Here is a 24439-nt window from a genome sequence, read left to right on the forward strand (position 1 = left end):
GGGGGAAGGAGAGGGCAGGACATGAATCCAGGATAACGTGGAAGTCACGGTGACGGGACAGGTGAGAGGGCTGGTCCTTTTGGTGGCCTCGCTGACTTGGCGTGGCAGAGGAAGAGGAAGGCACACCCAGGTGTTCACAGCCAGGCCCACTCAGTGCTCACGGGGGCGGGGACTCTGCTGCCGGAAAGAGCTGGGACACACCAGTGACCAGGTGGCCACAGTGCTTCCTCGAGGGAACTCAGACAGCACATGGCAGAGGACAGAGCCCCACTCGCCCGCCCAGGTCTCAGTGAGTGCGTCTTCCAGGCCCGAGTTCATCTGAAGCTCCACCAGCTCTCAGGCTGGTTCTAGGAATTCCCGATTCGTGACAATGTCCCCCAGCCGGAGCTGGGACAGAAAACCTTTATCCTCGAGGGGTCCAGGAGGGACAGGGACCTACAACCCTTGAGCGAAAACACACGGCAACCCTTACAAGGCACAGGGCCACTCTCGATTTAGCCCGAGGGTGCCTGTTGTCACACACACCGTGTTCACGGGAACAACGGAATCCACGTCCTTCTCAGCGGGAGGCCGTGAGCGCTCGGCGCTGTCCTTTCCCAGGATCGGATACGCTCCGGAGCGGACGGACGGCCCTGGACGGCAGACCCGTGGCCGCCCACCCTGCTCCTGCGCACGGGCTGCGGCCGCGACCCCGACAGCCAGCCCTTCCCACTGCTTTGCAGTCAGGCAGAAAATGCAGCTATCAGCTCATTTCCTTTCCCCGTGTGAGTCCACTCTCCCTTCTTTCCGGGCTCCAACTCCACGGCCCACGGAGGATCCCACCAAGGTCTTCGCAGGCCCTTGCCTTGCTGAAGTCGGTTCTCCTGAGGGGCGGCGCATCCAAATGAAAGGGGGGAGAGGGCATAGGAATACACTCTACGGGGCAAATGGGAATATAAGAAAGGTGAAAAAGAAAACGATACGCCTGCTGATTTCTTGGGTCCCAGCTTTCACTCCCGCAAAAGGATCTGTCCCCGGGGACCCGGGCACAGCTCCACCCAGGGACTCGCTAGTGGAAGCTGCTGCAAGGTGCTCACGTCTCCCCGCCCTCCGTCCAGGAAGCCTGGCTGAACATCGCCGGGGGTCGGCCTGTCCCCTGGGGCGGAGGAGCGAGCTGGCGATGGCCAGGGTCCTAGCACCGGAGAACGCGGGGGACGGGCGGGCCTGGCCCCCGTGACAGGAGTCCAGGGTAGGGGGCTCCTCTGGTCTGGGGCCACAGCTCAGCCCTAAAACAGACACCAGTGAGGAACAAGACCAGCCTTTCTCAGCTGCAGGCTACAATCTGGGGAAAGTTACCACAACCAAGAGAAGCGCTGTTGCTGGGGAGGCCGGTCTCTGGTTCTTCGCAGGAAATCTTTCCTGCTGACTTCACAGCGGCCACACCTGCCCCGAGACCAAATGAACGGCAGTGCGGGAGGGGAAGCCGGACCCCGAGCTACTCAACCAGTGACAGAGCCCCCAAACAATCCCGAGCGAGCTGGAGAAAGGACCCGAGTCTGTGCGGAGCCGGGCACACTGGGGACAGCCTCACGGCTGAACAGTGCGCAGCGCAGACGCTCCCCGGAGCACAAGCCAAGCGGACTTGGCCACAGACAGGACCGAGGACGGACCTCGTTCCAGAGAACATTACCAGGCCAACGGACAGCGCGGGCGTGGGAACTGTGGTCAGGTAGAAGCACCGGATCGGTGTGAGACTCTCTCAGGTTGGGCACTGTGCTGTTATGTGGGAGCGAACCGTATTTTTAGGAAGAAACACAGTAAAGTCCGTAGAGGTCAGGCAGGGCTGCCGCCCAGAGCTCTGTGGGCCCCGGAAACACTCTGTAACCTCTTCTAACACAGGAGCCACCGGCGGCTACTGAGCACTTGGTAATGTGGCTGGTGTGACCAAGGAACTGACTGTCACACTTATTTAATTTTCATTTCAATAGCCCCTGGAGGCTAGTGGCTACTGCATAGGCTGGTGCAGAAGTTACAGGTCGTGACACTGGTAACTGACCCTCAAGTCACTCAGAAAAAGCAGCGTTTATATATGTCCAGGTGTATGTATGTGCACATACCTGTGGCAACATAAGGAGGGTGCAAGTGAGGGAATGTGCAAGCAAATGAAAACGCAAACAGGGTCAAATGCTAACCGGTGAATCTGGGTAAAAGGTATAGGGCTAGCCCTGGCCGGTTTGGCTCAGCGGTTAGAGCGTCGGCCTGCGGTCCAGAGAGACCCGGGTTCGGTTCCCGCTAAGGGCACGTACCTCGGTTGCAGTTTGTCTCTGTCCCTGGTTGGTCGTGCGGGTGGCAGCCACTCAATGTGTCCCTTCACGTCGATGTTTCTCTCTCTCTCTCTTCCTCTCTCTCCCTCCCACTCTACCTGTACAAAAAATGGAAAAATGTCCTTGGGTGAGGAAAAAAAAAAAAGGTATGGGGCTATTCTTTGTATTCATGCAAATTATTTCCAGATTAAAGGTTTGCATGTGGGTTGGCATTTATTTGCTAATCAATAAAATCTAACAGGTCCTCCTAGAACTTATTTGTAGGTAGGGGGTTGGAACTAAAAGTTCGAGGCGTTCCAAAAATGTGAACAAACACCTTTGACCCCATGGAACACTCTGTGTGTCCCCAAAGCGCTGCTCATCCAAACCCACCACATGGTGCTTCTTTCCAGCAGCAGGGGCAGGGCATCTCCCACCTGGGCTTCCCACCTGGGCCTTCCCACCTGGGCCTTCCCACCTGGGCCTTCCACTGGACCGAGAGCCGACACGTGTCCACAAAGGACTTGGCTTCGATGGCAAGTTCAGGGCAGCTTTTCCAACAACAGCTTTATTGACATATAATTCACATACCATAAAGGTCGCCCTTTAAAAACACACAGTTCAGTGGTTTTGGGTATACTCAGAGTGCTGTGACCACCTGCACCACCTAATTCCGAAACGTTTTCATCACTCTGAAGAGAGACCCCACACCCTTAGCCGTCACTCCCCACTCACTCCCCCCGCCCAATCTACTTCCTGTCTCTATGGACTGGCCTAGTCTGGACAGGGGTCATAGAACATGTGGCCTTTTGCGTCTGACTGCCTTCACTTAACGTGGTTTTTCCAAGGTTCACCCATGTTGCAGCAGGTGCCAGCACCTGGTCCCTTTTTATTGCCAAATCATAACCCATTGGATGGACTTAACCCGAGTCTGCCCTTTCATTAGCTGGTGGACACGGTGGCTTCTCCTCGCTGGCCGTCGCGAGCGATGCCATGATGAACTCAGGTACCAGCGTCTGTGTGGGCAAACGTCTGCGTTCTGTCAAGTGAAGACCTCAGAGAGGAGCTGCTGGGTCACGCGGCGATGCCAGGTTCACCTTTTGAGGAACTGCCACGTCGTTTTCTGTTTTGTTTTGTTTTTTTACCCTCAACCAAGGACATTTTTGCACACATCTTCAGATAGAGTGGGAGGGAGGGAGGAAGGGAGAGAGAGAGAAACATCGACGTGAAAGGGACACATCGAGTGGTTGCCACCCGCACGACCAACCAGGGCCGGGGACAAACTGCAACCGAGGTACGTGCCCTTAGCGGGAACCGAACCCGGGTCTCTCTGGACTGCAGGCCGACACTCTAACCGCTGAGCCACACTGGCCAGGCTGCCACGCTGCTGTCTAATGTGGCCTCTCCGAGTCCCCCAGAGCCCTACCACACAGGGTCCCGGTCAGCGCCAACAGAGAGGTCCCGTGGGAACGGCTGCCCTGCTGTCATGCTGTGAAATGCCACAGTCTACATTCAAAGCAGAGTCAGGGTTTGTTTGACTCGAGGTAAATAAATGAGAGAAGCTGTGACTCGCTTGGTGCCAGCCGCACGCTCAGCCCTGGACTGTCCCAGAGAACGAGCCGGCACCTGGCATGGCAGCCGAGGCCTGGCAGCGCGCTGGTGCCCGATGAAGAGGCTCTCTGTGCGCGGCGCAGCTGCAGCGGGTGCGAGCCCCCGCCCCCCTCACCATGGCAAAGCTGTCTGTGCTGCTGGGCAGAGCCCCGGGCACAGTTATTTACGACCGCCCACAGACTGCTCCCGAACACGCCCGCCGAGAGACTGGCAGAGGGCGGGCGAGGGCCATGAGCCATTGGGGAGCGATCAGACGGGGAGGACATCAGAGACTGGTCCTGTGGGGCTGCGCCCGTCAGTCCTGACACTGCAGAGTGAGGGCTGAGACACGTGGGCACGACGCCCAGGAAGGCGGCCAGGCCCACCACCCATGCAACAGGTGACTGTGCCCCGCCGAGCTGACGGGAACAAATGCTGCGCTTTGCGTCGGGCGCTGGACTACATCCCCGGGCAGGACAAACGGCAAAGCTACACAAGCACGTTTCAGGACGGGCGACGGACCGGCGAGGCAAGGAGGTGTCTGCGGAGAACACAGAAACCCTGTGATGACTGGCTTTGTGTTCAACACCCTTCAAGGTGCTGGGGGAACTCGGCCGTCGCAGGCCGAAGGCAGCCGCAGAGGCAGGTCCCAGTGCTCGGGGGAGCCGCAGAGCCCGACGGTCCCGCTGTGGACAGTCACCCCCACAGACACCATGCGGAGGTCGCTCCTACCCTGTAACAACAAGCAAGCTCCACCCAAAGACCACTGGGCTGGCCCTGTCCTCCAAACAATCTCCCTGGGCACTGAAGAGATTTTAAACTGATTAAAGCGGAGGAATCAACACATCTGTCCGTGACCCTTCCAGCCACATGGAGGGCAAGGCCAAGTCTGTAGGGCAGGCCTGTGGCTCTCTGGACTGCCCAGACCTCCACTCCGCTGGGCACCCCCAGGCCCTAGTGCAGGAAGAGGCCCCCTACAGAGACCCTGACAGGCTCCTGGGAGGGGCAGGAGGCCCTGCTGAGCCCCGAGGGAGGGTGCACACCCCCGGCGGGAGGGATGGAGGCAGAGGAGGAGGGATGCAAGGGCAGAGGGGCAGCAAAGTAAAGATCAAGTCTCGGGGACACGGAGTCTAGTTCTCAGAACAGAAGAATTTCCAGGTCTTCTAAGTAGTTTTGAGGGTTTCCTATAAAACTTCCCTCCCTTTAACGTAGACCCATGATTTTCCTTGGGACATTTTTACATATGACTTGAAAGTGCCAGATCACTCTTGGAAAATGTATTACTCATCTTGGCAGCGGCGCTGTAGAAAGACGCCAGCGTCCTGGCCCCCGCGTCCAGATGCCTGCAGAGCAGGATGGAGGATATCCTGGTGCAGCAGCAGCAAAGAAAAGGGGGAAGCTGTACAACTGCCCCCCAAAACCACCACCGAGAAGCCACCACTGCCTCGGGCTCATTTCCAACCCTAGCGACCCCCTGCTGCGCGAGGGTCCAGATTCGGCTGCAGGGTCGGAAGGCTCATCTGTGCTAAGAAGAGCTCTGGACAAGACATGAGGGTTTAAACTCAGGACGCTGGGGAGCCAGTGTCTGGGCAGGTAGTTCTCGGGGTCACCCAAAGGCTGGCCCGGACTCTGCGGGGAACCCGAGGACCGGCTGGCAGGGGCGGCGTGCCCGGTGAAGGCCACACAGTACCCGGAACGTACGAGAATTCTCACAACTCAACGATAAAGAGACAAACAGCCCGAGTTTTAAAATGAGCAAAGACTCTGAACACACATTTCTCCAAAGAAGATACAAATGGCCAATGAACAGAAGAAAAATGCTCATCATCAAGTCATTAGAGAATGACGGGGGGGGGAAGGGGGGTAGTGACAGGGTGATGGGGAGTGACTGCTAATGAGTATGGAATTTGGGGTGTGTTCTGGAATTAGATAGTAGTAATCAAGGTACAACTTTGTGAATATACAAAAACCCACTGAGTTTTGTACCCTTCAAAAAGGTACACTTTATGGTATATGAATTATCTCTCAAAAAAGTTGTCTTTAATAAAGGCACAATGGTAGATGCTTGATACATATTATCACCCAAGGAACCCATGAAATGCGTATTATCACCCCCTTGCACAGGCAAGAAAACGAGGACTGGGGAGGAACAGCTAATTGCCGAGAGCCGCAGAGCTAACCTGGTCATGGAGGGAGGGTTTAAACTGGGGCGCAGCCTCCGAAGGCCACATCCTGCCCCGGCAGCACCCTCTTCTTGCACAGATGATCCGCTAACTAGCAACTGAAGAATGGTTTCTATGGGAAAAAAATAACACTCTGAATGAAGAATCGCTGACTGACATAAAACGCTCGTGTTAGAGGTCGTGCTAAAGGGCATCTCACAAGTCCTTGTCATTTACAGATGAATAAGTAGAGCTTCCAGGTGGTCCTCTGACCTGTCCAACCACGGCAGCAGGCTGGTGGGAACAGGCACCCCCACCTTGACACAGAAGGCACGGTGGTGCATTGCTCACTGCAATTAGTAAGGAATCACACGGTGGGTCGAGTTCACCCAGGTGGGGCATTCAGGTCAACAGGTGGGTGTTCATCCACCTTCAGGCATGCCAGCCTCCCAGCCAGCTGATCTGCAAGCCGGTGACAGCTTCCACTATTCCGCAGTCACCCTGACATTTCTCTGCCGACCCCGGGAGCGCTGTGAAAAGGCCCATCGGGGTGCAGCTGTTCCGGGGGCCCCGCTGAGCTTCTGGACTGCTTAGCAGAAACGGGGGTTCTGGACTTCGCGTTCAAGTGTGATCACTAAGGCTCAGGAGACAGAAAGACTCTCCTCTCTCCTCGTTGGAAGGGACTGGACGGGAACCACTTGAGCAGGGAAGGGAAGGAAGCTGACGCTACATGAGCTCCCACCGTGTGGGGTCTTGAGTCCTTACAGGTCTCTATTTTTTTATTATTTTTACTCCTCACCTGAGGATACTTTGTCCTTTTATCTTCAGAAAGAGTGAGAGGGGGAAAGAGAGAGAGAGAAACATTGACGTGAGAGAGACACACCGACTGGCCACCTGCCGCACGGCCCAGACCAGGGCTGGGGACTGGACCGCAACCAAGGTACGTGCCCTTGACCGGAATCGAACCCGCCACTCTTTGGTCCACGGGTCGATGCTCTAACCACTGAGCAAAACTGTCCAGGGGCTGGAGATCTTTTTAATGCCTGCTTGATGTTTCTACAGGAATGTTCCCAGGGAGGTCACTGACCTGCTGCTCTCCATCCCGCAGACCTACTCCTCCTGTTTCCTCTTTCCCCACGACCACACTACCGTCACCCTTCTCCTCGTGGTGGGAGCGAAATGCCCTGCTGACCTTCCACGCCCCCTCCCTCTCCCCCTGCCATAGTGGGGGGCCCACAGTCTCAGTCCCATCCGCTGAGGGCCGGGATCCACCCCGCCAGCGCGCACACTTCCAGCACGGCCCTGGACTCGGGACGGGCTCGCGGGGCCAAGGCCAGTTCCACCCCTACCAGTTCAACCCTTCCCAGCACGGAGCAGCCGAGACTACTCACGCACGGAAAAGGGGAAAAGAGGAGCTGGATGGATGAACGGCCACAAGAACAGGTCACCGAGAGGTTGTCAGCTAAGAGCCAGAGCCAGGGCGCGCGGAGCAGATGGGCCGCGCGTGCCCTGCTGGAACGAGGAGGCGCTGACACCGGGCTCCTGGCGGCATCTGCAAATTATTAATTATTTCAGTGAAGTTCCTCTGAACTCTCCATCTGCTGAGGGCCACTACAGTCACATAATCACATTCAAATGGAAAAACCTGACACCTGTAACGTGCTCCAGTCGCTCAAAGTCAGACACCCACTGTCCCCCAGCCACGCCTCCTGCACCGCTCCCGGAGCAATCTCGGAGCAATCTCGGCTCCCCGGCTGTCCGCCCAAGCCAAAGCCCTCCTCCGAGGCCGGGGCGAATAGCACGCCCAGTTGTCACGTGTTACCTCGTATCGCTGGCTGTCACGGTGCTTGCTTCACCTCGTCTGCAGTGGGTTTCTCAGTTCTTGGAGAAGAGGAGCCTGGCTTCAGTGGGCTAATCCACAGCAACATGACCTGTACGGGATTAGCTACTACTAGCTGTCACTGCTTACTGACGTCCCCAGGTCCCCGAGCATGAGGTGGGCTGTGTGCACAGCACAAGCCACGAAATTTCCTGAAGGGTGACGAGCAGGCTTCCCTCGACCTCTCGTCTCACCCTGACCTCTTCCCAAACTAAAACCCCTGCCCTCAAAGACCCAGGCATTCCGGCTGAACACCCTCCCATCCACTCACGGCTCAGTGTGGTGGATGCGCCCCTTCCTTCCACGACACCCCTACAGTCTGCCAGAGTGAGGGGGCCTGGAGAGGCAACGCCACGGCATCAATGGTCTCTGCGCCACACCCCGCGTTTGCTTCGGGGTTTAGAAAAAGCCTAAGACTGGCTGAACCATTTACTTCTCTGTGAAATCAACATGATAACTAAGGAGAGCTGGAAAAAGAAACAAATTCTAAATTATACTGGGCACTGAGCCAAAGCCAGTGGGGATACAGCGACAAGGGTCATTTGTCCCAGGCTGGTCAGAACAGTCACAGGGACTTGATCTTCTCCAGTGTGAAACTAGAGCTAATAACGCCCAGATGGGGCTCCATTTCAGATCAGGAAACATTCCCCATGTGCTCTCTCCAAAACAGCTTCCTCTGGCCACACTGCCGATGGGGGGGAGGGGGCGGGGGGGGGGGGGGATTGGGACAGGAGGCCGAGCATTTACCAGGCATCCCTACAACAAAATCGGGTACAAAACACTCCCCAGGTGGCCCTCTGGCCTTCAAAGAAGGCCTTCTAATCTGGGCATCCACCTTCCCGACATTCGGACCACAGGCCCCTCAGGGTACCCTGTGCCAGCACACAGCCCTCGACATCCACGTCTCAGCCCTCCTGGACCCACGGACACAGCTTCCCCACCGCCTTTCACGTTCGTTAACCTGCCCCATCTCTCCACTGACCGCTGAACACAAGACAATCCAGGCTCTGAAAAGGGATGGCACACGAAGCCTGTCCGAAGCATGTTCTTAGTAAAAGGTGCAGAAAATCCTGTTTGTGTTGCTTCGCTTTTTCCCCATGTGCGCCAGCAAACCCAGGGTGACCGTCAGCCCACCCCACCCACGCTCCCTCGAAACCCAGGGGCCTAGCCCGCCGCTGTCCCTGCATTCCAGACCCACAGGGTCCAACACGGTGGCCACAAGTGGCAGTTTAAATTATAAGAAGAAAATGAAGGATTCAGTTCTTCAGCCACACTAGCCATATTTCAAGGACCTCATGACCACGTTCAGTGAGTGGCTCATTTTGGAAACTGAGGCTCTAGAAAATGATCATCAGTACAGAAGGTTCAAGTCGACAAAGCTGTTCTCAATGGTGGAATTTAAACTTGTAGGTGGCTGTTTTGTTTTTTTTTTATAGATTTTTTTTTACTTTATTGATCTTAGGAAGGGAGAGAGAGAGAGAGAGAGAGATAGAAACATCGATGAGAGAGAACATTGACTGGCCTCCTCCCGCATGCCCCACACTGGGGATCAGGCCCACAACCTGGGCACGTGCCCTGACCGGGAATCCAACTGGCGACCTCTTGGTTCATGGGTCGACGCTCAACCACTGAGCCACACCAGCCAATGGCTAATGTTTTTTTAAAAAAAGTCAGTGTGTGGTCTTGCACAAAACAGATTTCCAACCCTAATGGACAAAACCGTGTTCCCTAAGAAACCCTATGGGGTGAAAGGTCACCTCAGGGCAACGTGTCTTTCAGGACCCTGGGTTCTCCGGGGCGGGCGCACGGCTGCGCTACTTCTCCTGCTCGCTGACCCTCAGCTGATGTCCGACTCCTGCGGTCCCAGGGCACCCTGACCAAAGCCCACGAGTGCCTCAGCTTCCACGACAGAAATGTGCCACCTCACAGTACTGGGGGCTAGAAGTTCCGGGACAAGGTGTCTTCAGGGTCGGTTCCTTCGGAGGCTGTGAGGGAGAACCTGTCCGTGAGTCTTTCCTCGCTGCTGGTAATCTTTGCTGTTCCTCTGATTGTAGGTGCTTTACCCCAATCTCTGCCTTCATCTTCACCTGGCGCCCCCCCCCGTCCTAATGTCCCCTTCTATAAGGACACCGGTCAGAGAGGATCAGGGTCCCCCATGCCAGTATGAACTCCTTTTAACCATGTAATTATATGTGCAAGGACCCTGTGTCCAAACGAGGTCACATCCGAGGTGCTGCACCTTCCGAGGTGCTGCACCTTCCGAGGTGCTGGAGGTGAGGACATCGACATGTAAATTTTGTGGGGGGGGGGGCGCACAATTCAACCCACAAGAGGCCCTCGAAGCCTCCAAGAAGGAGCGTTCCCCTGGCATGCCATCTGTCCCCCATTAGTCCATTAACATGAAAAGACCTGCAAGAAGCCACTGGCTACTCAGCTTTGTGGGAGCCAGTGGTGACCCCAGGCAGAAGCTGCTACCACAAAAGGCCATTTCCATCATACAGCCGGTCACTGCCAGCCCACCGTACTAGATTTATCAAGGCCCCAAACCCAAACCCCAACCCTTGCCTCTGAAGGAGGTGTAAAAGGAAAACTGTCACAACAGACAGGGTCACACAGGACAGTGCTGGCGAGATTCCCCACGTTCGCCCCGTGGGACCGCCGCGTCGTACAGGTGTGCTCCCCGGGCAGGGTGGCTGGCCAAATGGGAGAACTCGCCCCTGCCCCGGACACCTTCCCTTCAGGGCTGGGCGCTGCCGCCACACGCCAGCCCCTGCCCGAGCTCCTTGTCCACCAGCGCGGTGCACCGAGAAAGGTGCCGCGGCCCAGCATCTGAGCCAGAAGACACACAGCTGTGGGTAAGCCCAGGCAGCTCGGGACCGAAAATGCCAACAGGCTGCAGCGCTACAAACCTGGCTGGAATCCCAGCTCTGACACTAAGCAGACGGAAGATCCTGGACAAGGTAGCGAACCTCTTTAAGCCTCAGTTTCCCTATGTGTACAATGGGGAGCATGAGATCCACCTCACATAAGTTAAGACAGACCTACTGCTGGCCACCATTCTCGTAACTAATATCCACTGAGCGCTGACGCCTCCCAGCGCATGTGGCGTCAGCTGCCACCCGGACCCCCAGGCTTGCGTGTGGACCCTACGGCCAGGTCTCTCTGGTAGCACAGCCACGCTCCTCACCATTTCACGATACGCCCGGTACACGGTGGGAGCTCTATGAATGTGTGTTCCCTCCGCTTCCCATCCCGACCCCTCCTCTGGGACTGTGCACAGCCGTCACTCCATGCCGTGCTGCTGCCGCCCGCGCCTGATCTCACAAGGATGGAAGCCAGCAAAGCCACTTAGCATAAACACCACCTCCGTCAGGACAGTCTTCTCTGACATGTCCCCGAATCCTCTTCTGCAACCACCTAACACTCCTGGTGCCTGGTGCTAACGTCAGTGGCCACTGCCCTGGCTGTCCACTGCTCACGCTCACGTCCACGCACATCCAGTTAACGGACCTGAGTGGGCTGGCTTTGGACTCCTCACTCTTTCTAACTGCTTAGCCCGCGTGTAGATGACACTGTCGGTGGGTAAGTGCTGTGTTCTTGGTTATGGCCTTGCAGTCTTAACAAAGGCTTTATCCCTGGGAGTGGTTAAATAAAGACAGATATTAGCACAGTTTTCCACCCAATTATCCTATTTACAAAAATAGAACTCTCCTCTGTGAGCGTTTCAAATAGATCCCTTCATTTCTCCAGATGGTGACGACCTACCAGGTCAATTCCTAATGCCTCAGTCTGTGAGCTAGAGTGCAATACACCAGGCGGGCAAGGGGACAGAACCGCCAACTGTCTCCTCCTAGATCTACAGGACTACGTGTGTGTGTGAGGGTGTGCACACACACCCCTACCCATACACACATGCACCAGGTAAAGAAGTAGCGGTTGTAAAGACCGTCTGATGCACGTGTAGATCAGCAATGGTGGTGTTAGGGTTCCAGCCCTGCATCAACCACACCAGCAGAAAGCTAAGTACTCCGACCTGTTATTTTGCCTTCTGGAGAATTCCCTTCTCTGAACTGCATCCCGATGTTCTGCCTTCACGTTCCGATGAAGGCTGCTGTGAGCGAGAGCTTTAAGAACGTGGCCTTTGGCTCTGGGGATGCGGGGTGCCCTGTTGGCAGCGCCACTCGGCTCTTCCTAGACACAAATCCACACACAAATTTAGTCTAAAGAACTAAACAATCCGCTTCTCCTGAGGGCTGGGTATGCCTTCCTCCTCTGGAGCAAGAATGGCTGAAGTGACCACATTTCGCTCTTCTCTTCCATCCTGTGAAGCTCCAGGGGCAGGGAGCCCCCGCTAACGAAATGTGGGGACCGTGCTGTCTGCATATCTGTGATTCCTTCTCTCCTGGCTTTGAACTTTCATACTTATTTGAATTTTTCCTGGTCTTGTCCTTAAAACCTTTTGTATTGTATTGGTTATTATAGTATATGTGTTTACACTGTAAAACAAATCATAATTTATAGAACAAGGTGAGGTATAAATAATTAATTGACTAGAACTCAATTAAAATAATTACCATTGTAAACATAGTCAATATGCCCCAGTTTAAAAAATGAGACACAGTAAAACATAAAAAAAAAAAAAAATCAACATGTTGAAGCAGACAATAAATTGCCTTCCAACAGCCATTCCCACCTTCTCTGGCAGATCCCTGATTTGGTTTGGATGTCACCTCCAACATCACCTCCAACCACCTCCCAACTTCCTCTTCGTGACTCTCCTGAGTCCTGATCAGTCTAAGCTAATCACTTCCTGTGCCTGAGAATAAATGATCTGAGCTGGGCATGTCACCAGTTCTACCTACAAGGAGGGAGAGAACAGCAGGGGTCTCTGGTGAAGGTCTTGTTTGATGAATGGATTATCTGGAGGGAAGGAGGGAGGGAGGGAGGGAGGGAGAGAGGGAAGGAGGGAGGATGGAGGGATGGGTGGATGGATGAACATGGATTTCTGCCAGCTCAATGGTGCATACTAATTTTTACCACTATTAAGTACTAGGCACTGAACTGCACACTTGGAGAGATATAAGGATTAATGAGAAATGACCAAGGGCTGGAGACGGTAAATACCATAAGAACGCAAACACTCTTTAAAAATGCAGCTGTCCAGATTCTCTCCTGAACTACAGGAGGGATAGAAGGTTAGCCTCTGATAAATGCTATTAGAAACTACATAAGTACTGAATTTCCCATCACTATATACTATGGTTCTTGTTCTTCCACAAAAGAACACATAAGAAAGGGAGGGAGGAAGGGAGGAAAGTTTACTACTCCAATTCGAAAGTATACTTTGTATATTCTCTGAGCAGGTAAAATTGTTTCCATCTTCAATTGCAACTGTTCTCAGATAAACAACGAGGTTGCCTTTTCTAACAATGTTGCCTTTTCTCTTAGACAGCAGACGCCCATTGGCACACAGGCACACACTCAGAAACTTTAAATGTTCTCCAGCCCTCCACTCACCAGCCCCGCCCACACAGACACACCTTCCTTTGGCTGAACAGGGACTGAAGTCCAAGCTGCAACTGCGCCTCCTTCCTCTCTGCCTGCACTGCCCCCAATGTGAGTCATTTCCCTCTGAGTCTGCGGCTCCTGCATCTCAAGGACACCTGCACAGATGTCCTGGAGACACCTGGAATGTAATATGTCACAGGGCTCTTTACTCTCCAATCAATCTTGCACAGAGCAAAATAAAAGTATGTTCTTTTATATTCTAGCACCCCCCAACCCCCACCCTGCCCCAGCTGCCAGATTCTGCATGGCCTCTCCTGTGTGTGACGTCTGTCTACCTCCTCCTTCCTCGGGGTGTCTGCAGGTGGTTTTCCAACTTCCACTCTCCCCTCTCCCCTTCTGCACCCAGGCACATCCCCCTTGCTGAGCTGCTAAAAAACCAGGATGTTGCTGAAAGCACCCAAAGCTAACCCATCGGGGTTAGGACTACTCCACTCATATTTCCTCAGGACTCGTATCTTTAGGTTTCTTTTGCTTTTGAGGACATGACTCTCCAAAAGCATCTTCTGCAAAGCAAATCCTATTTCTCACTGAGCCATATTTCCTCATGGCAGAATAAAAACAAAAACAACAGACTGCTAAGCACATGGAGAACTAGCTGCACCTGCTCTGCTGAACTACGAGGGGCTCTCCTCCAACTCCCCAGGTGAATGCCCAAACTTCCAACATGAGCCCGATGCCAACTCCACAGGCTGAACTTCTGCAGGCCGGGGATAAATCGCAAAGGGGACCTGGATGACAAACTAGGTAGATACGAGCACAGGTCTATCCTTGGCACCAGGAAATCAACTTCAAGTTCACATCCTACAAGAGGGTGTCTCTATCCATGCTTGGGAGGGCACAGGTGGGCACCCGTCCAAGGCTCTCCCGCCCCTATTTAAATGCCCCAGAAGGCATCAGCATATTTTCTGTTCTCTTCTCAGCTCACTGCCTAGCCCAAGGCCTCCAATGTTTGTGAAAGACCAACTCCTGAGAGCCCAGACCTCAGAAACAGGAGCTGCCCTGATGGAACAGACGGTGGCCGAGCCACAGGCGTGCCCTTAGAGGACCTCTGGGATGACCTCTGAGTGGCAGGTGGGAATAAAAATCCAGGTTCCGAAGGAGCTCAATCGAAGGGGCTGGCTTGTCAGCTGGCCTGGAAGTCAGAGAGGACGAGCCAGCACGGGAGACCGCCCACATGTCCTAGTGCTCACCGACCGGCCCCACTCCGGGACGAACATCACACTCACCTGAAATGGGCGTGCAGGAGGGGGACGGGGGAGAGCGAGGAGAAAGACACCAATGTCATGGGCGATAATGTCAATTCTGTCTGCGGACCATGCAGAGAGGAAAATATCTCTTGGCTCAGCATGCCGTTTTTTCCAGCAAGATCCAAAAAGCCTTGTGCATCACAGTAACCAGACTGCTTTAAAAAATTTCCTTTTAGGTCGAGCACAACAGGGAAGAGGCAACGGTAACGCTTATGCATACCTACGACTCCTAGCACTTCTGAAAACCCCCACGTTGCAGGCCGCAGGACGGCACAGCCGTGCACGTGTACTGCCCACACACATGCACACACATGCACACACCCGGCACAGCCCCCAGCCACCCACCCCCAGCTAGCACAGCAAAAGCAGTTAAAAAGGTGAACCTGCTCCTTTAATTACGCCAACCTGAGGTGGGGAAGGCGCCAGCTGAGGAGGCATTTAAAGCAGATTGGCCCATTCAGGGAGATACGGTTCTTGTAAATGAAGACTGGCACCTTTCCTAGACTAAAGGTTGCACCAAATGACCAAGAAACAGGAAGGCAGTGGCCCTGCAGGCTGGGCTTCAACGTGACTTCAAGGACAGGCGCCACACCGGAGCCAGAGGTGGAAACCGAGGGCAGAGGGAGACGCCCCGGGCCCAGGCTCCGGGCCCTGCTCCTCCGGTGGCCTTCTCCCCGGGAGACGCCTGGGAAGCAGGGGACTCTGCTAATCCAGGCCGGAATGGAAGGGCTGGGAAGAGGTCACGCGGCACATCGTGCCCCTGTCCTTGCATTGCAGGACCCGGCTAAGAACAGTAGCGATTCTACGTCTCCCGCAACAGAAGCACAGACGGTAGGTGCTCAAGGATGGTTGTCATCTAGGGCTGGGTCCGTCTTTTTGTGGGGTGACGCGGAGCAGAGCTGGACCCACGTACCCCAGACACATTCTGTCATCACGACCACTCCATGCTCTCCCAGAAGAAACTGTAAAGGTCATCTTGTCCGACCCCACGTATGCTGGGTGCTCCCCTCCAGTGGCCCATCGGAAGGTGCTCACCTTGACTACCTCAGGGCCCAGGGAGTCGCTGTCCCCCGGGACGGCTCATTCCAGGAGAAATCTCCGCATTATCATGTCCTTCCTTACAGTTTGATTAGATCCGCTCCCAGTGGCTTTCAAATCATTCGTTCGAGTTGAATCCACAGCTACCTTTTTAAAAATCCATCTGCCCTTCAGATATTGCTTCTATTTCATTCAGTTCAATTCTTAATTAATTCCTTTCCGACAAATGTTTCCTCACAGCAAATGCATATTCTCTGAACCATGCCCTCCCTTCCCCATCTCCCAGGCCCAGACACTTCAGGGAAATCAATCTGACTCCATCAGCAAGTGAAGGGATGAATCAGTGAGTGGATCAATCACTCTCACCCCGAACCCAGTCATGCCTCATAAGGGTGATAATCACGGTAAAGTCACATGCTTTGAACAAAATGGTGGCAATATAAAAATCCAGTATTGTCAGCCTCTAAGTCCTTGGACAGAGACCAGTGACCATGTCTTCTACACACACACACACAATCTCACGTATTTCTATAATTAAAATAGCTTTCTTCATATACTAACTTTAAAGAGAAACAGTCAAAAAATAAATAAAAATTAAAAAAAAAAAACTAAAGAGCCCTGGCCGGTTTGGCTCAGTGGTTAGAGCGTCGGCCTGCGGTCCGGAGAGACCCGGGTTCGGTTCCTGCTAAGGGCATGTACCTCGGTTGCAGTTTGTCCCCGGCCCTGGTTGGTCGTGCGGGTGGCAGCCACTCGATGTGTTCCTTTCACGTCGATGTTTCTCTCTCTCTCTCTCTGTTCCTCTCTCTCCCTCCCACTCTACCTGAACAAAAAATGGAAAAATGTCCTCGGGTGAGGGAAAAAAAAAACGAAAGAGAAATAGTCATTTCTTACTTAATATTATTTTTCTGACATAATTACTTCCCTCTTCCCATAAAATACATGTATTTCAGATATGCTCTCTCTTTAAAAACAAAAAAAATATTAGACTTCTTTTTAGGCTTCTTTAGCTATTGGGTCCATGAGTCTCCAAAGTCATCTTCTGAAAGCAAAGCCCATCTCCCCTGACCGTGTTCTTCAGTTCTAGGTGCCCAGCGACACCGAGCAGCAGACATGGCAGTCGTCCCTGGACCCCTCGCCCACGTCCGCATCACCGATGCTCTCGAACACTCTGAGGCTAGCCTGAGACCTTCCATCTTAACTGATACCCTTTCTCTACTGTTAAATGTGATCTGTGTTCACACAACCACCTTACAAAATACATTTTAGAACGCAGCCCTTGCTAAACTCAGGACTTCTTACATGTACACATAAGCTGAGTAATCTCATTCAAAACTCCCTATTCTCTAAGTTCTCTTATGTCTGTGACCAAGTAGTCTCAATAACAATAAAATCTAGGGTTTTTAAAAATCGTCCTCCTAAAAAGATCATGAGTCTCCTAGACATATGTACCAGCAATTCTGTCATTCATTTTAATGTGAGAAAAGTAATGCTGACCATCACCAACCGTGCATCCTATGACACTGTTTTTAAGGTGCTGCTGGATCCACACATGATTTCTGGGGCGGGGAGGGGGGGGGGAGCCACCCTCTAATTAGGCTTTGCCTAGGGTGAAATAAAAATCAATTTATAGCCCTGGCCGGTTTGGCTCAGCGGTTAGAGCATCGGCCTGCGGTCCGGAGAGACCCGGGTTCGGTTTCCGCTAAGGGCACGTACCTTGGTTGCAGTTTGTCCCCGGCCCTGGTTGGTCGTGCGGGTGGCAGCCACTCGATGTGTCCCTTTCACGTCGATGTTTCTCTCTCTCTCTGTTCCTCTCTCTCCCTCCCACTCTACCTGAACAAAAAATGGAAAAATGTCCTCGGGTGAGGATAAAAAAAAAAAAATCAATTTATAAAATAAAAATAAAAATCAATTTATAAACCACGTTTTAACTCTGAAAAGTGGCGGTGACCTAGAGCTGGAATAGATCTAGCCACCCATTCACTAAGCATTTACTGAATACCAAACACTTGCCAGGCACTGTGCTAGGCGCTGGGGATTTAGAATCAAAAGCCCAGTCCTGCCCATAGTCACATCTTACCAGAGCGGGTAGCGAGAGGAAACTAAACACAGACAGAGGTCAGTGAATGGAAACCACAGTGAGATGCCACCTCACACCCACAGGGAGGCTGGGATTAAAGAGACCCATGCTCAAGGACGAACCTCGAAAACACTGTGCTGAGCGCAAGAGCCATGTACAAAAGGCCATGCCTCGCCTGAGTCCATTTCTATGAGTTCCAGAACAGACAGGAGCTAGTGGTTTCTAGTGAGGGAGGGGAGAGTGGGGCTGGGTGATGACTCCTAATGGGTGCAGGGTTTCTTTTTGGGGTGATGAACTGTTATAAAATTAGATAGTGGTGATGACTGCATAATTCTGTGGATATTCTATAAACCACTGAACTGTACACTTTAAATGAGTGAATTATGTGAATTATATCTCAGTAAAGCTGTTAAAAATACATATGGAAATCAACAGTCTTCATTATGCGAACCACCACCAAAAGAAGACAACGAAAGACTTTATAGGCATAAACTTAAGAGATATGTAAACTATATACAGAAAACTTTAAACATTAAAGTGCACCAAAAAAGAACACATGGAAAGAAAACATGATCTTAGATAAGAAGATTCAACCTTGTAAAGACTTTACTTCCCTCTAAGTCATTTATACGTTTAATGTGGTCCCAATGGAAATATCAACAGGTTTTTCTCTGAAATCAAGATTCTAAAGTTCGTATGGAAAAACAAACAGAGAGAGTAGCCCAGAAAACTCTGAAAGGGAAGAGCAACGAGGGAGAACTAGTCCTTTCAGATATAAACCCCAATAATTAACAAGCCTACAGGAATTTAATGTAAATTCTTGTGGGAAAAGAATGAACTTTTTCATCGATGGTGTTGGGAAATTGAGTACTGGAAATATATAAATTTGGCTGCAAACCTCAGGACATACCCTAGTACAAACACCAAACGAACCAGGATATAAATGGAAAAAATAAAATTACAAAGTACCAGAAGGAACTTAAAAACCTTGAAATGGGAAATGTCTTTCTAACTCTGACTCAACACAAAGAAGCCATATAACCCCAAAAGTAAAGTGGAATACATCCAACTAAACTAAATAGACTTTCAAAGGGCAAAAGACACCACCATAAGTGAATCAAAACATACAGGACCAACTGGGAAACAAATAGTTGCAACTCATGTCACAGACAACATAGAAAGAGCTCTTAGAAATAAAGAAGAAAAAGACCAACAACATAGTAGGAAAATGTATCAAGTTCAAAACACAGCTCACACAAAAACAAATATAAAATGGCATTGGAGCAAATGACAAAGATGCTCAGTCTCACTTATAATAAAAGAAATACAAATTAAAACTGCATCAAAAGCCCATTTCTCACTCATCAGCAAGAATCCAAAGTATGACAACCATTCTGTGAGCGGTGCTCTGGGAAAAAGGCATATATTGCTTGCATGAGGAACTATGGCACAAATCCTGACGGGAGGAATTTGTCAACGTCTGTAAAAAATTACAGACATGCTTACCCTTTGACCACACAATTCCACTTACTTGGACTATCCCAGGCATGTCCCAATGTTCAGTATGAAGTGACTGGCATATAGAGTTATCCAGTACAGATGGTTTGCAAAGAGCAGAGAACTGGATACAATTCAAGAACCTGTTCAAGTGTTACCACCATGGCATGTCAACAAAATGGAGTACTTTATAGCCATAAAAAAGACTGAAGAGCCCGGCTGATATGGCTCAGTGGTTGAGCCTCGACACATGCACCAAGAGGTTGCCAGTTCGACTGCCCAGGTTGTGGGCCCGATCTCCAGTGGGGGGTATGCGGGATGTGGCCAATCAATGTTCTCTCATCAATGTTTCTCTCTGTCTCTCTCCCTCTCCCTTCCTCTCTCTCTAAAATCAATAAAGAAAAAAAAAACTTAAAAAGACTGAAGATCATCTCTATGAACTAATATGGAGAGGGCTCCAGAACATTAAGAGAAAAAAGTTAAGATGTAAAACACACGCAGTGTACTACCTTCTGTATAATCAGAGGAGAGGAAGATGCACGCCTGTGCACACACACTTTGAATTTGCAAAATGAAAAGACACAAAGGGTTAAGCAAGACTAATAAAAATAATTATCTACGAGGGAACAAAGTAAAAACAACAAGACTTTGTGGTGGATATCTTTCCATATAGCTTAAATTGAATTATTTTAACTTCCAAACATAAATATATGGAGAGAGAATCACTTAATAAATTCCTTTATACCTGTCCTCTAGATCTAATGTCGATATAGTTTTGACCTTTCAGTCATGTAAACGCATTACCTATCTCCAAAAACTCAATTAAAAAGTTTCTTTGCCCTGGCTGGTTTGGCTCAGTGGTTAGAGCATCAGCCCATGGACTGGAGAGTCCCGCGTTTGGTTCCCGCTAAGGGCACGAACCTCAGTTGCAGTTTGTCCCTGGCCCCAGTTGGGGTTGTGTGGGTGGCAACCAGTCAATGTGTCTCTCGCACATCAATGTTTCTCTCTCTCTCCTCCCCCTTCCCCTCCCACTCTATCTTCAGATAAATGCAAAAATGTCCTCAAAGAAACAAAAGGGTATGAACTAACCTTGTGTCAAATTGGTGACACAATGACTCTGAGAAAGAATTTATTTTTAGGGACTTTAGAACAAGGCTTCTAATCACATAGTCTTAGCTCGATGCTCTCTAAGGACAAGGCAAAGATAACAAGGATGTGTTTAACTTTCTGTGTAGTTTCATATTTATAATAATATTAATATTGGTATTTTGTTATTCCTCACCCGAGAATATTTTCCCATTGATTTTTAGATAGAGTAGAAGGGAGGGAGGGGGAGAGAGAAAGATAGAGAAACGCTGATGTGAGAGACATTGATTGGCTGCCTCCTGACGGACCCCAACCGAGGCTGGGGATCAAATCTGCAACCCAGGTACGTGCCCTTGACCAAGAATCGAACCTGTGACCCTTTGGTCCGTGGGCCAATACTCTAACTGCTGAGCCAAACCAGCCAGGGCTAAATACTGAAACTTATTCTGACATTGACAGCTTACAGAAGGAATAAAGATTTTCTGTAGGAGAGAACAGAGTTACAATGATACACTGAGGAAACTAAGAAAAAGCAGAGGGAAATGAAAATGAAGTTGAACGTGTCCATCTGAACTCTTAATTTGGAACAATATGTATCTTTTTGCAAACAATATGTATCTTTGTCCACTGAAATTCCCTGGAAACAAGTCACCTCTGCTGCAATAACCACCCCCAATTTAGAGATTGTGGTCTCTAACACCATCATCCAACACCATCGAAAAGTCCAAGACAACTGTGGGGAACCGGAGCCATTCAGTGAGAAAGGTTTTCAGGAACAGGGAAGTCCTGTTGAAAGGTCACAGGAGCCCTGGTCTGTGTGGCTCAGTGGTTACAACATCGGCCTGCACACCAAAGGGTTTGGGGTTCAATTCCCCATCATAGGGCACGTACCTAAGTTGCTGGTTTGATCCTGGGCCCCAGGCTGGACGCATGCGGGAGGCAACCAATCAATGTCACTCTCTCGCATCAATGTTTCTCTCTCTCTCCCTTCCACTCTCTCTAAAAATCCATGGAAAAAATATCCTCAGGTGAGGATTAACAACAACAAAAAGTCACAGGAGTAGCTGAAGGGGTCTCACTGCCTGAACTTGTAAAAAAAAGATTAATGATTAAAACATACCAAATCGATATAAAAAAAAAATCCATGACTATATAATGAGAAAAGAAAAAACTCATTTCTCACTATTTAAAATGGCTATTACACAATTCCTTGCTTTGAAAATGAATGATTAAAGGGAGAGCATTAGCAAAGACCCTGCCTTTCCAGTTAGAGTGATTATTTCAGGGTAACCAGACAGCCCCAAGAGATGAGGGGAGAGCTCTACGTCAGTTGAGAAATGGAAGAATTAGAAAAGCATCATTTCACAAAACCCGACGAACATAAGAGTCCGGGCAGGAAGGAACACTTGGTGCTAACGCCATTCAGTCGAAGGCCTCTGTGCCAAAGTCACACCACGCAGATCACTTTTTGGTCTCAACAATGCAGAGTCCGGGCTGCCAGGGGTCGACTTCAGCTTCACTAATCGTGAGTCCCTGGGAGGTAAGTGGAGTGCACAGAATCACCTCTGGGACACTGGAGCCAAAGATGAGGAACCAGAACCCTCAAGCCCTTAGCTGCAGGGAATACAGAGGGTGCAGCATGAAGCTCAGCACCGCCCTAAGGAAGCAACGCCACACATCTGGGAGGTGAGAGTTTCTACAGGCAACTGGCCCGTTTCTGCAGCCAGAGACTGTGCCAGGTGAGAGGCTGGAAGGAAGCGACAGCCAGGTGCACTGCATGCTCCTGGATTAGGTACCAATTTCACCAAACTGGCTTAAAGGACATTTGGGGACCAATTACAGAAGTCTGAATATGGACAAGGAATGAGATGAACTTTACTGACATACAATTGTTCATTGAACAAAAGCAGATTGCAAAACAGTAACATACGTGGGGGTGTGGGGGGGGGGCGTGGGAAGCAAAAGTATGTGTACATATATATGCAGAGCAAAAGACCTGTAAGGTATAACAGTGGTGATTTTGGGAAAGAAAAGAGAATGTGTGTGTTGGTTGCCTTTATTTTCTGACTTTTTATAATGCACAAATGGGGTATCTATAACATTACATAAAAAAAAAGAAGTAAAATAAGGCTTTAAACTTCACCACTGCTAATCTACAAAAGACCACCAAAGAAACAATGTTTTCGCTTTCTAGACTATGTTACGTGGTCTGTCCATGCAGGATTCTTGGAATAACTTGGGAACAATCTCTAATTTGGAACCTAATTGCTAAAATAATTGTGACAGTTGAAGAGTTCTCCCTAGACTGTGGCAATGCTGTAAGAAAAAGCGAACACAGTGCTGGTTAAGGTCTCGGAGGGATGGGTGACAGTTTGTGAGAAGAGATTAAAAGCGGTGCCAAAATGCCTCCTGGAGGACACTATACCTCACTTCCCTGTGTAAGAACCTTATCAGCCAAGTTAAAAACAAAAACACAAAAAACCTGTAGGAGAAAAGGGAAACTAAGAGGACTTCAGGCAAAGTTCAAGCCCCAGGGAGAAAACCCTGAGCAGTTGGCAGAATCACCCTCGGACAATAAAGATGCACCTTCACACCACTTACAAACTCACTTCCCGGGATGACTTTCCTCTTTAATCATCACTCCCAGTTTTAGAAGACACACTATTACTTTTCCAGGTTTCTCTACTGTAGCCTCATACAGAAACCTGTATGAACAAAACCCTGGACAAACACCTGCTCACGGAGCAGGCTCTGGGAAGTGTCTGCAGGGTGCGAAGTCAACGGGAGCACACGGACCCATTCCCGTCTTCGCGGAGTTTGCCGTCTGGTGGGGGAGGCAGGTAGAGAGCAACTGCGCCCTAATGCACGGCATCTCAAAACTCCAAGTGTTATGAGGGGAAAGAACAGGCCACCCTGAGACCAGAAGGGGGGTGTCTAATTTAGGCTGGAGGCAGGGACATCTCGGTTGTGGGCACAGTGAGGAGCAGCCAGCCAGGGAGGGAGACTGCTGGGAATGGTCAGACCTGGAGGCGGCCAGCGTGGGGCCGAGGGAGGCTGGCTACACGGGCACTGGAGAGGTAAGCGGGGACCGTGAGAGACATGACATTCAGGATCTGGGGTTTCACTCGAAGTATGATGGGAAAGAGTTGGACATCGAAAGTTGGAGTGATTGAGTCTAATGTAGAGTAAGTATCACCATGGGAAGAGGCTAAAGGCTCAAGATTGGACGTGGGCGCTAGGTCAGGGCAGTCAGATGAGACCTTATGGAGTAGACTGGCCAGGGGGTCCGGACTACAGCCAAGGGCCAATCCAGCCCAAAGCTCGTTTCTGTAAATAGTTTTACTCCTCAGCCCCACCTACTCATTCATGCATCGTCTCCAGCTGCTTTCACAGCCGCAGCCCAGGGTCCACGGGGCCCCCAAATTCTAGTGTCACCACTATCTGTCTCTTTACATCACAAGCGTGCTGACCGTGATCCAGGAGACGGCGGCGAGAGAGGGACAGGCTCCCCGTGTCCAGCTGGTCTTCATTATTCACGGGTTCTGCACCCGTGAATTCACAGATTCGCTGAAATGCATTTGTAGCCTCAAAACCAATACGAAAGAGGGCGCTTTCAGTCACTCCCGGGCACGTGCGAACCGGGGCGTGCGTTCCCAGCTGAGGTCACACAAGGTCATGCTCTGCCTTCTTTTAGCTCTTACACCCGACGCGAAAGATACTTGCCACGGTCTAGTTAGGACCATGCTTGCACATTTTTGTGGGTTTCGTTGAGGACTGAAAAATGACCCCCAAGCACAGTGCTGAAGGGCTGTCTAGTGTTTCTAAGCACAAAAGAGCGGTGATGCCCCTGATGGGAAAATGCGTTCCAGTAAGCAGCTCAGGCATGAGCCGTGGCGGTGTAGGCTGAGTTCAATAGTAATGAACCAACTATAAGTTAAATAAGGTGTCTTTCAACAGAAACACATAAAATAAGGTCATGTGGGGACCAGCTGATGAGGCCGGCAGCAGAGGCC

At 51.1% G+C, this 24439-nt stretch overlaps 1 protein-coding gene across 4 annotated transcripts in view; it reads right to left on the reverse strand.

Moving 5' to 3' along the window:
• The window catches only part of HIPK2 (homeodomain interacting protein kinase 2), a 169162-nt gene that overhangs the window by 131492 nt on the left and 13231 nt on the right, over positions 1–24439 (reverse strand). The gene's annotated exons all lie outside the window — the stretch shown is intronic.

This window comes from Molossus molossus, unplaced genomic scaffold (genome assembly GCF_014108415.1).
Source record: "Molossus molossus isolate mMolMol1 unplaced genomic scaffold, mMolMol1.p scaffold_m16_p_7, whole genome shotgun sequence".
Lineage (NCBI taxonomy): Eukaryota > Metazoa > Chordata > Mammalia > Chiroptera > Molossidae > Molossus > Molossus molossus.